At 43.4% G+C, this 16,690-nt stretch overlaps 1 protein-coding gene and 1 pseudogene across 3 annotated transcripts in view; one reads left to right on the top strand and one right to left on the bottom strand.

Annotated features, from left to right (window-relative positions):
* The window catches only part of LOC308650243 (MHC class I polypeptide-related sequence B-like), a 601,646-nt gene that overhangs the window by 335,219 nt on the left and 249,737 nt on the right, over positions 1 to 16,690 (bottom strand). The window lies entirely within an intron of this gene.
* The window catches only part of LOC308649361 (MHC class I polypeptide-related sequence B-like), a 61,924-nt pseudogene that overhangs the window by 4,592 nt on the left and 40,642 nt on the right, over positions 1 to 16,690 (top strand). The window contains exons 2-4 of the transcript in view: positions 11,702 to 11,968; positions 12,213 to 12,524; positions 12,967 to 13,202. The product of the transcript in view is annotated as an MHC class I polypeptide-related sequence B-like (transcript). The remainder of the gene's footprint in view (positions 1 to 11,701; positions 11,969 to 12,212; positions 12,525 to 12,966; positions 13,203 to 16,690) is intronic.

The raw sequence follows: 16,690 nt of genomic DNA, 5'->3' as shown, positions 1-16,690 counted from the left end.
TTTTACTTTTTGAGGCTATAATGAGTGGGATTGTTTTTTCTGATTTTTTTCCTCAGGAGTTCCATTATTGGTGTATAGAAAAGCTTTTGGTTTTTGTATGTTGATTTTGTAACCTGCTACTTTGCTGGATTTTTTATTGGTTCTAGCAGTCTTCTGGTGGAGCTTTTTGGATTTTCTAAGTATAGGATTGTTTCATTTGAAACAAATTATCATTGATAATTTGACTTCTTCTTTTCCTATTTTAATACCTTTGATTTTCTTCTCTTGCCTATTTGCTCTTTCTAGAATTTCTAATAGTATATTGAATCAGAGTGATGAGTGTAGACATCCTTTACTTGTTCTAGATTTTCATGGAAATGCTTTCAGTTTTCCCCCGTTCACTATGATGTTGGCTTTGGATTTGTTGTATGGAGCCTTTATGATATTGAAGTCAATTCCTTTTTTGCCTACTTTCCTCATTTTCTTTATCATGAATGGGTGTCAAGTTTTGTTGAAGGCTTTCTTTGCATCTATTGAGATGAATCTGTGATTTTTGTCCTTAGTTCTACTTGTGGGGTATATTGCATGTATTGATTTGTGAATATTAATCCATCTTTGCATCATTTCAATAAATCCATCTTTGTTGTGATGTACAATCATCTTATTATGTTGGTGAATATAATTTGCTAATATTTTTAAAAGAATTTTTACATCTAAGTTCATCAGAGATATTGATCTATAGTGAGACTGATTTTGGTCTGATGGTGATACTGGCTCATAGAATGAATTTGAAGTGTTCATTCCCACTCTATTTTTGGAATAATTTGAGGATCTTGGCATGCATTCTCCTTTAACATTCTGGTAGAATTCAGCTGAGAAGCATTGTGTTCCTGGGGTTTTCTCTGTTGGGTGGAGTTTTAGTTAGCATTTTTGTTAGTGTGACCAAAAGTTGTGACAAGAACAATTTTAGAAGATGAAATGTTTATTTGTTACTCATGATTTTACAGATCTCAGTCCATCATTGGTCCACTCCATTGTTCTGGGCCCTAGGTCAGGCAGAACATCATGGTGAAATGGAGGAGAAAAATAGCTCAGCACATAGCAATCAGCAAGGGGCAGGGGAGAGAGACAGAGAGATTTTTTTCATGAACCAGGGATAAAATATAAGACCAAAGGATATATCTCCAGTAACCTCTACCTTCCATCCACACCATGTATGGCTGTAGTTTCTTCTGAATTAATCCACTTCTTAGTCATGCTTCTCTTATCTAATCACTTCACCTCTGAAAATCCTTGAATTTTCTTACACATAAGGTTTTGGGAACACTTTCTTATCTAAACCATAAAGGGATGACTTTTTACCAATGTTTCTATGTCATTGCTAGTTATTGGTCTATGTACGTATTCTATGTCTTCTTGATGTTATTTTGGCAAGTCATATGTGTCTAGAAATGTACCAAATTTGGGCTGGGGACATAGTTCAGCTGTAGAGTGCCTGTTTCCTATGCACAAGGCCCTGGATTCAATTTCCAGCACTATCCACCCCTCTCCCTGCCGCTGCCCACCGCCCCCAGTCAAAGCCTATCAATTTTTTCCTAGGTTGTTCAGTGTATTGAAGTATAAGTTTTCAAAACTGTTCCTAATAAGCCTCTGGATTTCTGTGTTATGTGTAATGATTTCTCCTTTTTCATTTATAGTTTTACTAATTTGAATCTTTTCTTTTTTTGTTTTGATTGTTTGGCTAGGGGATTATCAATCTTGTATATCTTTTCAAAGAGCCAACTCTTCTTGTTATTGATCCTTTTTATTGTTGTTGTATTCTCTATTTCAACAATTTCACCTCTGATCTTAATTATTTGTTCCCTTCTACTGGTTTTGGAATTGGCTTGTTCTTGTTTTTCAAGGGTCTTGAGATGCATCCCTTAATTGTTTATGTGGGATCTTTCTGATTTTCTAATATAGTCACTATCGTTATAAATTTGTCTCTTAGAACTGAGCTTATAGTGTTGCTGAGGTTCTGGTATGTTGTATCACTATTGTTCTTTATCTCTAAGAATTTTTAACTTTTTCCTAGTACTCATTAATCATTCAAAAGTATATCAGTTAATCTCCACATGTTTTTATAGATTCCAAAGGTTTTTTTTTTGGTGTTTATTTCTAATTTTATTCCAATATAATCAAATAGATATAAGGAATTATATTAATTTTTTTATTTGGTGTGGATTGTTTTGTGGCCTAATATATGGTCTGTTTGTGGGAAAGATGCATAAGCAGCTGAGAAGAAAGTGTATTCTACTATTGTTGGGTGGAATATTCTCTAGAAGTCTGTTAAGTCCATTTGATTTTATATATATATATATATATATATATATATATATATGGTTCAATGAGTCTTTACAAAGTTAGGTTTAGATGACATATCTACTGGTGACAGAGGTGTGTTGAAATCAACCAGTTACTGTACTGGGGCTTAAGTCATGTGTGTAGTGACTATTTTGTATAATTAGGGGCACCATCTTATGGGTTCTAAATATTTATTATAGTTATTTTTTTCTTTTTGAATTGATCTCTTTACCACTATGAAGTGACCTTTATCTCTTCTGATTAATTTTGGCTTGAGGTATGGGTTTTGTGTGTGAGAATATAAACATGCTTTTTTTGTGGGGGCTCCATTGACATGGTATATCCTTTTCCATCCTTTCACTTTCAGCCCGTGGCTGTCTTTGTCTGTATGGTAATTCTCTTACAACAACATGTAGTTGAGTCTTGTGTTTTAATCCATTCTTCGAGCCTATGTTTTTTAATTGGTGAGGAGAGACCATTTACATTTGATGTTATACAGAGAGATGTCTGTTAACTCCTGCCATTTTGATTTATTTATAATGTTTACTTTGTCCTGTTTCTCATTTGCTTGGCAACTCTTCAAATGAGACTTATCCATTTGTGAACTCTGGAGTTGGTTTTTATTTCTTCTGCATGAATTATTGGTTTAAGCATCTTCTATAGTACCATCTGAGTACTCATGAATTCTTTTTGTTTCTTCTTACCTTGGAACATTTTTATTCCCATTTAGATTCAGAAGGAGAGCTTTGCTGTATATAGCCATCTTGGCGGACAGTTATTTTCTTTCAGAGCTTGGAGCACATCATTCAAAGTCTTCCTGGATTTTAGTGTTTGAGCTAAGAAATCAGAGTAATTCTGATTGACTTGACTTTAAATGTGATTTTTCCCAGAGGTTTTTACCATTTTATCCTTGCTCTGTATGTTAAGCATTTTAATTGTAATGTGTTCTGTAGAGGTTCCTTCTTGGTGTTGTTTGTTTGGGGTTCTCCATGCCTCCTGTATTGGATGTCTTTCTCATTTTCAAGGTTTGGAAATTTTTCTGTTATTTCCCTGAGGAGATTATCCACACCATTAGCCTGCCTCTCATAACCCTCTTCAATTCCAAGGATTCTTAAATTTGATGTTGTCCCAGAGTTTATATATTCTGGTCACATTACTTATTCTCTGTAATACTGTCTGAAAGTACAAGGCTTGCCCCTTTTCCCTTAAGCTCTGAGATTCTGTCTTCAGCATGGTCTACTCTACTAGAAAGACTTTCAACTGAAGATTGTATTTGACTTATTTTTTTTTCATTTCTAAGATTTCTGTTTGGTTCTTTTTCAATATCTCTAAGTCCTTATTGAACTTCTCCTTCTACCCTTCACTGACTTCCTTAATTCCTTCTGTTTTTTTTTTGCGTGTGTGTGTGTGTGTGTGTGTGTGTGTGTGGTTTTTTTTGTGTGTGAGTGTGTGTTTTCTGGAAATTCTATGACTATTTTAATAATCATTCTTCTTAATTGTTATTCTGATATCTCATACACTCAAATATCTTTAGAGTCATTTTCTGGAGAATTATGAACTTAGGTGTTGTGTTAGCTTGTGTTTTTTATAGTTCTTGTCCTGTGTTTGGTTTTGTGCATCTTTTGGGATGGATTTCTTTTTTGCTCTTATGTGTGGGCTTTTTTAGGGCACAGCCTTCTCTTGCCACAGAGCACTCTAATTTGAGAACCCTCAGAAGGATGGTACCCACAGCTTTTGTGTTCATTCTCTCTCTTTTGCTGTAGGAATGGATGTGCAGGAATGGGACCCAAGGGCCCCCTGATTCATTCCCACATAGTATCTGATGTTTAGTTGGATTCTCTTCTCTTCTATTCTTTGTGCTAAATATTGCTGAAGTTAGTGTGATTAATTTGTATGTGTAGCAAGATACACTATCTTTTGTTTTTTTGTTTGTTTGTTTGTTTGTTTGTACAAGGGGATTGAACCCAGGGGCCCTCAGCCACTGAGACACATTCCCAGCCCTTTTTTGTATTTTTTTGAGAGACAGGGTCTCACTGAGTTGCTTTGTGCCTCACTTTTGCTGAGGCTGTCTTTGAACTTACCATCCTCTTTCCTCAGCCTCCCGAGCCCCTAGGATTAGAGGCATGCCCAGCACTAAGATATGCTATCTTTTGGATGGGTTTATTTCAGTAGTAGAGTGTCTATCCTGTGAATGGTAATATCTCTGTAGATTCCCAGAACTTCACAGAAAAAAGAAACCAAAATTCTAAACAACTGAAACAAACAATAGACATCATTAAAGTCAATACGTGGTGCACATGTACAACACTAATTACCACAAAACAGGAATAGTTGGGTCAGCAATTTCCAACAACAATAATACACATATCCATGTACTAGTTCTGACATTAAAATGAACAACAAGTATCAACTATACCAGCCACAGAACTAATCATTGCAACAGCATGAATGTTGTGAGCAGGAGTTGTATAAATTAGATATTCTACAAAATAGTGAAAATGCTGTTCAATAAGAGAGAAGAAAATCTAATAGGATAGTAATGGAAAGTTTGGAATGTTCAAAATGTGAACAGAGGGAATACAAAAGAGATGTAGCAAGTGATGGCTATAAAGAAGGAAGAGTAAAATAAATGGGAAAAAAGTAAAGGGAGAGAGAGAACAGGAAAATTTGGCTGTTGGTGAGAGAAGAGAGGAGAAAAAGAGAAACAAGAGGCATAAACAAACAAAAACAAAACAATACCTAAATAAAAAGCAACCCTAACACCCAAAAGACGAGAGAAAATAACTATTGTTTAAAAAATTCTAAAATGAGACAAAAAGGAAACAAATATGAATGGGTATATGCATACATGAAATAATCAGCACAGCAAGACCACCAAAATAAAATCGTTCTTAATGAAAAATTAGACAGGCAGTATGGTGTACAACTGGAACTCCATTGGCTTGGGAGGCTGGGGCAGTACGTTCCTGAGTTTAAAGCCAACCTCAGCAAGTGGGGCCCTAAGCAAGTAAGGGAGACCTCGTCTCTACATAAAATACAAAATAGGGCTGGGGATGTGGCTCAGTGGTTGACTGCCCCTGTGTTCAATCCTCAGTACCCCCCACCTCTGCCAATCACAAAGAAAGAAAGAAAGAAAGAAAGAAAGAAAGAAAGAAAGAAAGAAAGAAAGAAAGAAAGAGAAAAGAAAAGAATTTCTCTACTGAGGTAGTCAAAACTGCTGATGAGTATGATGGTCACTGCCTTTGTCCAACTGTCCCTCTTTCCATTTCTTCTTCAGCTATATGAAGACAGAGACCAAGCTCTGGGAGTTGTTAACCCCTCCTCTTTTTATATTGCTCACAAAATTGCCAGCAGGAGTGGTCTAAAATTGAAGCTGGTTGAAATAGCTCTCAGATTCTTCCCACTGTAAGGGGCGATGGAATGGGAAGGACTGTTGACTGGAGTTTTCTCCAACAGACCAGACTGATGCACTCCCAGGGTGAGGCTGCTACAGAGTTTCAACTGGTGGTTCTGGCTTGTGTCTGTTCAGGCCTTGGGAACTTGGTTGGGTGGTATCTGCTCTGGAGAGATTAGAACAACACACTTCTATGGCCAGGCAGATGCAGATCTCTGCTGGGAGTCTGGATCTCTGGAGCCTCCCAAGAACTCTACTTGTAGGGCAGGAGAGCCAACCCTGCACAGGTGTCACACACTCAGCTGCCCACAAATATGGCCTTCCCAGGTTTAGTCCCTGAGTGTGCTCATGCCCTCCTGTTCAGATTCCCAACCCTTTTCAGGGAGGTCATGTGAGCCATCAGACTCAATGGGACATTGAGTTGCCCTTTCTCTGACTTTAGTCCCCCTGAGCAAAGTACTCTCTATGCCTGTTTCACTAATTGTTCTAGGTGCAATCTAGTCCACGCCATAGGTGCTTGTTGGGACCTTATGGTGATAGTTGTTAGGATCTCCTGGGCTCTGACAGCAGCAAGAGGAAGCTTGACCTCCTCAAAATGGTTCCCACCTTAGCTGTCTGCTTGCCAGTTGAGAAACACAGAGCTCTTTTCAAATACCCATCCACCTTGCAAACCTCTGGATCAGCTGAATACAAAAGTTTTTCTGATCTCCATATTGTTCTGTGCCAAATGTGCTTTTCTCTGTGTTTTTGTCATCCCTCTCCTCTGTGGTAAACTAGTGCCACTGACACAACCAGCTTAGTTTCAATGTATGTCTCCTACTATGTTTAATGCACCTGAATTTCTGAGCCTCTAAGAGCCTCCGACTGTCCATTGAATTTCAGTGAATTTCCTCTTTCACCCACTTCACCTGAGAAGTAGTACTCCTAACTGCTTGAATCCCAAACCACAGAGCAACTGGAAATGCAGAACAGCCTCTGATACACCATGTTGAATGTCTCTTCTTTGGCCATTTGTATGTTGGGTTATTTAGTTTGTTATTGGGAAGTTTGAATTCCTTGTATATTTTGGATAGTCACCCCTTGTCTGAAGTATGATTTGTAAATACTCTCCCAATGTGTGAGTTGTCTCTTCACCCTCGTTTTCCGTGCTCTGAAAAATAATTTTAGTTGAAAGCTATCCAATTGTTCTATTTTTGCTCTGGTGGCCTGTGCTTTGAGAATCATAGCTGAGAAAGTTCTGTCCTGACCCATTTCAGGGACTTTGCTCCTGTGTTTTCTTCTGTAAATTTCATAGTTTCAAGTAGGATTTTTTTGGGAAGGTTTGTTGCTCTTCTGCGCAGGCTGGTCTTGAACTCATGTGGTCTTCTTGCATCAACCTCTTGGGTAACTGGAACTATGGGCCAGCTCTATCACCCCCTGATTCAGGTCTTACATTTAAATCTTCAATGCATTTTGAGTTTTATTCTTATATAAGGGCTGACATAAGGATCTATTCTTATGTTTGTGAATATCTTAGTTTCTCAGCAGTTTTTTTTGAGATACCCATCTCCCATATTGTATACTTGGCACCTTTGTCAAAAATCCATGCACTATACATGTGTGGGTTTATTTCTGAGTTCTTTTCTATTGGTCATAGCATTTGTTTTGTTGCTGATACCATGCTGTTTTATTTACTGTAGTTTTGTAATCTATGCTGAAATCTGGCATTGTCCTTTTTGGTCAATATTGCTTTGTTTTTTGGGGGGGTCTCTTTTAGTCAGCAATTTTTTTTTTGCTGCTGTGAGCAAAAGACCAGACCAGAACAATTTTATAAGAGGAAAGGTTTATTTTGAGCTCATGGTTTCAGAGGTCTCCTCCATAGATCACTGGCTCCATTCCACAGGGCCCAAGGTAGGCAGGATATCATGCAGCTGACTGAGGTAAAGGAAAGCAGCTCAGGACGTGGTACCAGGGAGCAGAGAGTGTGAGTTCCACCCAACAAGGACAAATGTTCCCAATGACCCACCTCCACCAGTGGCACTCTAACTGCCTCAGTTACCACCCTGTTAACACCTTCTGGAAATTAATATGCTGATTATGTTAAGACTCTCATAACAAAATCATCTCACCTCTAAACTTTCTTGCATTATCTTCCACATGAGCTTTTGGGAGTCACCTCCTATCTAAACCATAACTGGGTCTTTTATGGTTCCCTGTGAATTTTAGAAAAAAATTTCCCATTTCTATGAAGAATGAAATTAGAATTTTGAGAAACCTAACTGTTTTTGCTCTTTCCTTTTCCTTTTTCTTTTTTGTGGTGCTGAGATTAAACCCATGACCTCAAGCATGCCAGGCAAGTGCTCTGCCACTGAGCTACACTCCCAGCCTGATGACCCTAAGTTTCTGGTGGAGCCATCTGTCCTTGAGTCTTCTCTTCATCCCCACTGCTCCGAGTCCCCTGGAGGAATCTTGGTGCTGACATTGGCCTTAAGCACAGTGCAGAGCTTACCTTGACCTCCCTGTTCTTCTCAGCCCTGCATCCTCTTTCTCCCTATAGTGTAGACATCTCCTTCTTGATGGACCTTAGACTGCTTTCATCTAAACCCTCACCCTTTGAAGGCCTCCATACTCCACCCTACTCTCTTTCCCTGGTCCCTCTGCATCTCTAGATTGTGGGACCTTTTCCTGCACACACTGCCTGCCGAGCTACCCTGAGCTCTCACCAACTTCTATCTATCAAAGCCCCCTCTGGTGGGAACTTTGCAATCACTACAGCCACTCTCATTTGCCTTCATCCAAAACAACACCCCTGTCCTCACCCTAACCCAAGTTCTCCTAGGGTCACCTGTATGCCATGTTCATCCCGCATACTCCAGTTCATTCCTTGCCCAGATCACTAATCTCTTCCCCATCATACCAGAAGAAGGCTCTTGGTCCACCTACCTCTTGACCTTCCCCCTTCTTCTGGTTTCTTTACCTCAGAGGACTTTGGCTCCCTTCACTATGTATCCAAAATCTGTGTTTTGCTACTCAGTTGCTCCTGCTGTTCCCTTACTCTGTCCTCTCCCAGCACCAGCTTCCTCCTGGAGTGTTTTTGTTTGGTTATTCGTTTCTTTGTTCTGGTCATTGGACCCAAGACTCAACCATGCCCCCCTCCCCACTGAGCAACCCCTCAACCACCCATAATGGTTTTCTAACCTGGTGCTTTTTTGGGGGTGTGACCAGCTCCCACCATCCCCTCCCATTCTGAAGGCTTCCCCCAGGTTGTGCAACTTGTCCACCTGCCTTGATTCTCTCTTTTCAGGCCTACACCTCCTTCTTCTTTCTGATTCTACATTAATCTGTAGTACACTGCCCTGATTTCTGTTTGGTGTTTAACTGTGGTAAAATAGACATAATGTACAGTTTAAAATTTGAACCATTTTAAGTGTACAATTCAGTGGCATTTAGTGTGTTCACATTTTTGGAGGTACAACCCTCCCTCCCACTGCCGTTCCTGCCTGCCCCACCTTATCTGTGGAAACTGAAACTCTGTACCCATTAAACAGTAAGCATCCATCCTCCCCACCCCAGGCCCTGTCTTCTTTCTGTAGCATTCTACATTCTGTCTCTACGAATTGGCTCCCTAAGTGCCTCATACAAGTGCAGTCATTCAGAATTTGTCCTTTCATGACAGTCTTCTTCACTTAGCATAATGTCCTCATGATCATCCGTGGTGTAGCAATTGTCAGAATGTCCTTTGTTTTTAATGCTGAATAATATCAATTCTGCATAAAAGCCATATTTTGATTAGATGCTCCTCAGTTGATAGATACTGGGGTTACTTCTATCTTTTGGCTTTGGGAAACAATGCTGCTATACATTTGCACCTACAAATATCTCTGCACTTACCTGCCTTCACTACTTTTGTGTTTATATCCAGAAATAGAATTACTGGATCATTTAGAAAGTATCCTTTGAGCATTTGGAGGAACCACCATCCAATTTTCATAACAGCTGCTCCATTGTATATATAGGAAGCAGTGCACCCGTGCTGCAGTTTTCTATGTACTTAGGGACTTGTTTGTTCTGCATTCTTTTTTTCTAAGCAGTAGCCATCCTCATGGATCCAAAGTGGAATCTTATTGTGCTTTTATTTTCATTTCCCTAATGATTGCTAATGTTGAGCATCTCTTCAAGTGCTCATTGGCTATTTGTATAACTCCTTGGGGAACTTGCCTTTGCCAGTTCTGAATAGGTTGAAATATTTTATATGGTTGAGTTATTGAGATTCTTTTTTGTTTGCTTGTATGTGGAGCTGGGATCAATCTCAGACATTGCACATGGCTAGTCAAGTGCCCCACAACTGAGCTAATCTAAGCCCGGGAGTTCTTCAAATGTTCTGAATGTTCATCTCTTATTAGATATGTGACTTGCAAATATCTTTTCCCATCCTGCAGGTCATCATTTCTGTGCATATCCTTTGATATATTGAAGTTTGTATGTTTTTAATTTGGATGAGTCCAATTTATTAATTATTTTTCTATAGTGTCTGTGATTTTTGTGTCTTATCATTGAAAATGTGGTCAAATCCTTTGTTGTGAAGATTATTGCAAACACATTTTCCATTATGTGTGTGTTTGTGTGTGTGTATATGTATGTGTATCTATCTATCTATCTATATTTATATGAAATGTATGTGTGTGTGTGTGTGTATATATATATATATATATATATATATATATATATATATATATATATATGAAAGTGAGAGTTGAACCCAGGATCTCTCACATGCCAGTAAGCGATCTACCTCTGAGCTACCCCCAGGACTTTTCAATATCTTATTTTGAGACAAGGTCTCACTAAGTTGCCAGTTTGGCCTGGAACTAGCATTCATCTGCCTCAGTTTCCTGAGTGGCTAGGATTATAGGCATGCATCACCACGTCCAGCTGCCAATGTGTTTTCTTCTAAGACTATTTGGTTTTATAGTTTACTTTTCATTTTAAGTGTGTGTGTGTGTGTGTGTGTGTACACACACACACTCTTAAGTATTGAACCTAGGCACTTGCACATTGTAGGCAAGCACTCTATCATTGAGCTACATCCCCAGTTCTGAGTAAATATCTGTATGTGAGTAAGTAAATTGTCCAACTTTGTTATTTGCATTTGGAAATCCATTTTTTCTAGTGCCATCTATTGAAAAGATGTATCAGGTCTTTGGAAACTGCGACCTGTGGAGTCCCAGGAGATGCTAGCAGGATCTCTCAATCTGGAGCTTCAAGATGCTGATTAGGACCCAGCCCACAGCTTTACATTCCTTTAGGGTACAACAGCACTCAACACTTTTGGAGGTACAACCCTCCCTCCTACTGCCGTTCCTGCCTGCCCCACCTTATCTGTGAGAAGTCTGTACAGAGGCAGCACACCCCTCTGGGCCCCTGCCCTGCCTGGGCTGAATACCTGTGGTCATGGGTCCTCCCATCCTTCACCCTTCCTGGGCAGTCCCTACCACTCTCTCTCTTTTTTTTTTTTTTTTTTTTTGTACCAGGTATTGAACTCAGGGGCACTCGACCACTGAGCCACATCCCTGGCCCTTTTTATGTTTTATTTAGAGACAAGATCTCACTGTGTTGCTTAGTGCCTCACTTTTGCTGAGGCTGGTTTTTAACTTGCGATCCTCCAGCCTCAGCCTCCCAAGCTGCTGGAGTTATAAGTGTGTGCCACAGGACCTGGCTCCAGCCTCTCATTTCAAATATTCCTTATTCCCTAAACAAGTCTGTGGCCTTGTCTTGGGCCCTGGCCTACATGCCTGCCCCGCTCCATTTCCCCTTTCTCTGTTCCTCACCTCCCCTCTCCTTCCTCTCTACTTTCCTGTCTTCATTGCGTTGGAAATCTATCTTCTGTCCCTTTGTCTGTGTGTTTGCTGCCTCCTCAGGTGCTCAGGACAGCAGAGCCTTTGTGGTGAGCATTGGTGAGCACTTGTTCACAGGTAGAAGGGTCATCAGCTGTTTCCTCTTGCACAGGGACCCACAGTCTTCACTATAACCTCACAGTGAGGTCCCGAGGTGGATCAGTGCAATCAAGGTTTTTTGCTGATTGTCATTGGGACCATCAGCTCTCCCTTCATTATGATAGTCACGATAAAGAAAGTACAAAGCCCCAGGAGCTATGGGAAGAAAAACCTTTGGGAACTGAGAGCTGGGACACAGAGATCTGGGAGTTGATAGAGCACGGCAAGAATCTAAAAGCAAACCTGGCAGAAATCAATGCCCAGCAGGAGAAGAAAGGAGGTGAGTGTGGGTGGGAGCAAGGGTGACATGAGCTTTCTCCTGGGAGACTGGTGGCAAAGAGCAGGGTCCTGTCTCTTTTCACTGCAGTTGACTGGGGAGGGCAAGAAATGGGCTCCATGCAGCTCAGCACATGGGATATTGAGGAGAATTACTTTGGGGGTCTTCTGTGGGCTGGAGTTTCTACTTGGTGGGCAGGGAGGCATAAGGGCCAGGGGATGGAGAAGTGACTGGTGGGTGGGGGCAGGGTCTCATTTCCTCCAGGAGACTTGGGGTTGCAAGATTGAAGAGGACAACCACACCAGGGGCTTCTAGGATTTCCACTATGATGGGGAGCCCTTCCTCTCCTACCACCCAGAGACACGCAGCTGGAAAGTAGAACCATCATCAGCTCAGACCTTGGCAATGGAAGTCAAGAATTCCTGGGATGCAGATGGCATTCAAAGCAAGGTTTACCAGGCCCACGTGCAGGGAGAGCTTTGTGGAAGACTCAGGGGATATCAAGTCTCCTGGAAGGGCTCCTCCCTCTCTTCTGGAGCCTCTGTCCAGGGGAACTTGTGTGAGCTTTTGTGTGTGTCTGTTGTGGTTTTCCTGTCCTGTAACACCACTAGACAGAAACAAGAGGTTGTATGTGCCCAGACACTAGTGAGCCCCCCTGCCTAAGTGCCTGCCAGCTTGCTAATATAGAGAGCTCCAACCTGGCTCCACAACCCTGGACCTCCCCAAAATGCCCTTCTGGACCCCAAAAACCAGGAGTCCTTGAAACAGTCTCTCCTCAATTTCAATATGTGGAAGTGAGAATGTGAGGCCACAAGCCAGAGGCCCATGCTCCTGCTAGTTAGAGGACTCAGGCCCCAGGCTGAGAACAGACTTTCAGGATCTGGGCTCAATGAGGACTTTGACAATAGTCAGAAGAGTGGAGAAGACCAGCCCTGTTCCATCCCTTAGAGGGGAGCGACTTTTGGTCACATGCCTGACTAACTTTGCCCTTTCTTCTCTAGTGTCCCCAGCAGTAAATGTGACCTGTGGTGAGGCCCTGGAGGACACCATCCACATGACATGTTGGGCTTTTGGCTTCTATCCCCAGAATATCTCTGTGACCTGGCTTCAGGATGGGGAACCACGGAGCCAGGGCACCCAGCAGTCTTGGGGTGTTTTTCCCTATGTGAATGGGACCTACCAGACCTGGGTGTCCATTAGGATTCCCCAAGGACAAGAGCAGAGGTCCTGCTGCTATGTGGGATACAGAGTGTTATGCTCGAATTTGGAACCCCCAAAGACCACCAGAGACCCAAGATCTATGTAAGCAGCAAAGACGTGTTTATTGCGAGCTAGCTCAGTCCTCCATGCACACACACAGCAACTGGTGACGCTGAGAGGCCCCGAGCACAGGGTTTTCAGCAGTTTTATACATTCTTTGGAGAGGGCAGGGACTTCACATACATCATAGCAAATCATTACACACCGCGGGAAATCAAATAACAACTCTAAAACATGATTAGCACATTCACTGGCGGGAACAAGTTGGGTAGGGGTGATTGGTCAGTACAAAAGGGGTATTCATTTGAACTGATTGGTTTAAGCCAAGAGGGGTGTTCATGCTGAACTACATGGTTTCCCAACTTGTTATCAATCACCATAAACTACTGGGAGGGTCATCTGGCATCCCAGGTATTTCCCTGTCTCATGCTGTTTGGTGGCTGCTAGGGGGCTGCTATGGATCCCCACTTAGCCTGACTGAGTCAGGGACACCTGGCGCAGCAGATCTCTCCTGTTATTTGTAGATAAACAACTTAGCAGGGTGGGAATGTGCCTAGGAGTGCTCTGTGGGTTTTTCCAAGGACAAAGGTGATGTCCCTTCCTTGGACAGGCTTTGCTCTGAGATAGAGGCTGGTTTTTCAAGAGGGAACAACAGCACTGGCCTTGTGTCCTGTGGTGAGCCTGGGCATTCCTGCCGGAGTTTCCTACCAGGTGAGTCAGTGACCCTGGGTGGTGAGAGGGGAGAAGCCTTGAGACTGTGGTACCCAGAGTGTAACAAGCCTGCTTTCAGGGACTGCACTGCTGCTTGAGAGCCACTGGCCACCTTTGTGGTGGTATGCACTGTTACTGCTGGGATTATTTTCTTGTATTCCTTCCTGCAGGAAGAGGAGGACATTAGCTGAAGAGGGTTCAGGTGAGAAAATCATTCAGTGACTGAAGATGGCAGGGCCTGTCTGGGATGTAGGGCCCCTCATGCCTCCTGCTGTTCAGAGAGCCGTGGAGTTGAGCAGCCTTTGGAAGAGAGGATGGAGGTCTGTGTATCTGTGAGGGGATGGAAGCCAAGCCTCCAGCTACCCCCCTTAGTGCTGCCCAAAGCCAGGGCCGTCAACTCCTTCACTGTCCAGCGGTAGCCTCTTCTGGCTGCAGGGTGAGGAGTGAGCAGCTGTGGTGCCATGGCTCCTGCTCTGTCCTTGTCTCTCAGGCCCTGCTGGCTTGTCCATGGGGCTGTGTTGGGAATGGTGGGCTGATTGGTGTGGGCTAGATTATCATGGCCTCCTGGGGACACAGAATAAATGAGTCATGATCTTTGGGTGCTTAGAAATAGAAGAAGAATCCCATGAGCATTGATGCCTCTGGTTCCTTCCTGTCTGCCTTGCTCTCTGCCAGCCTCTCCAGGTGTCACGAGCAAACAAGAAAAAGACTGACATTGCCAGAGTCCCACCAGTGCAGGCCCTGGGAGGTCCGTATACAGCAGGCCCGTGGCTCTGCAGCACAGGCGCCTCCTTTGTTCTGTGTGCAGCACCTCCGCCCCCCTGTCAGGAGCTGCCTCCTCAATATGTCCTCTGGGTCACTCAGGCCTCCCAGTCCCCACCACACAGCTCTTCCTCCTAGTGGCCTTGCAGTTGACATGGACAGGAGAATAGCTGATGACCGTGACCATCTGGAGAAAGAGACCAGTCCATTTGGGGGCAGCTGTGGTTATTCATTTTCTCTGATGTCAGGAATTTTCCCAGGTAGCCCCTAGGGGTGTTGGTCCCCATAGGCTAGGGCAGACTGCCCCACAGCAGGGTCCCTCCAGGTGACTCCACTAGTAGGCCAGGCAACTGTGCACTCTCTGCTGCTCTCACCTGTGGCCTCTCCAGCAGGGGGAGCAAGGGGAATGTTAGTTCTACTTTCCTCTGGTCAGAAATGTTTGCTTGGAATATCACTAGGGCTGTGCCCAAGAACAGAGTGGGAAAGGCCTGTTGTTTATTTGTGCAAATTTCTACTTTAAATGTTGACTCTCGGGATGTTCCCAGTTTCAGCTCTATGATGTGAATAGCAGTTCTCCAGTGCCCATGTGGTAATGTGCAGTAAATGTGACACTTGAGATCACTCTATAGGAGAGCCCCGGGTGGGAGACCTGGGGTATGGCCATGGCAATCCCAGGGTGCAGAGGGCAGGCCAACAATCCACACTGCTGGATCTCAGGAAACCTGCTAATCTGCTTTGGGAAGAAGACCCATGTGACCTGTTAGGGTTGTGGCCTATGTGAGTCCTTGATGGAGTGGAGGTATTGAGTCCAGGGAAGCCTCAGGAAAAAGGAAGACCACATCAGTAGGAGGAAGCAAAAGTACAGATTGAGCGCCTGGGCAGGTGCAGAGGGTCAGTGATCCTGAGTGTCCTCTGCATGGGCTGTTGTAGGCAGGGGAGCAGCAGATCATGTGGCACATGTGTTTGTCCAGGCTGGGTCTGTGTGCTGGTGCCCCTGGGCTTCCTGGTGGATTTTCCAGTTAGGAGCTGCTGGCTCAGGGAGAGAGGGATGCTGAGCTTCAGATGGGGCAGGCCCTGCTGGGTCAGCACCTGCCTCTGCAGGGGAGGAGGCCTGGGAACTAAGGGGGAGAAAGGTTGTGTGTGAGCCTGGTGCCCAGTGTGGTGGGAGCAGGAGCTGCTCTCTCTGGGAGGCCACTACTGTCCCTGGAGGAGGGGGCACTGTGCTTCATTTCCTTGTCTTGACCTGGAATCCTGCAGCCCTTTCACTCCCTTCTGTGGTGGAAACAGAGACAGGTGACGCTGCTGATGGAGACGCAGAGGAGCCTGGTGAGGGCAGGAAAATGGGATGGAGGGAGAAAAAGTCAGGGCATTACTCCCCTCAGAGAAGGGCCAAATCTGATTTGAACTGAGGAGACAGAGATCCCAATGGAGTAGAGCAATATTCTACGACCAATTGAACACTGACTCGTTTCCCTCCTTCCCCAGAACTCGTGAGCTTAAAAGTCCTGGATCAGCAGCAGAGGGCACCAAGTTACCACACTGGATCCACACAGCTGGGGTGTCAGCCTCTGCTGAGAGCTCCTGGGGCTTCTTAGGAAGTACAGAGGGTGCAGCCCTGCACTGACCAGCACTTTCCCTCTTGGTGCCTTGGTTACCTCATCGCTGCAATGTGGACTCACATGTTTACCAACTGTTGGCGCTGGGGAGCATATGTGAGGGGCTTAGTCCAGCCCAGTACAGCTCTACTGTACTAGGTAGCCTCAATATTTTATTATGTTTTAACATATCATTTATATAAATTATGATATTTTAACAAGTGAGATTTATTTGTAGTTGTCCTTGTTCTGTCTCCTCCCAAGAAACCTCAAATACTGGCTTTCTTGGCTGTTGAGGGCCCTTCAAGCCCTCTGTGACACTCTGTCTTACCTCCTATCTGGATAGGTTTACACTCCACATTTTTAAATGCTATTAAATATGACATATGTCTGGTCT

Source organism: Spermophilus citellus, assembly GCF_964194105.1.
Source record: "Spermophilus citellus genome assembly, chromosome: 5".
In the NCBI taxonomy this organism is placed as follows: Eukaryota; Metazoa; Chordata; class Mammalia; order Rodentia; family Sciuridae; genus Spermophilus; species Spermophilus citellus.
This window is presented reverse-complemented; position numbering and strand designations above follow the sequence as displayed.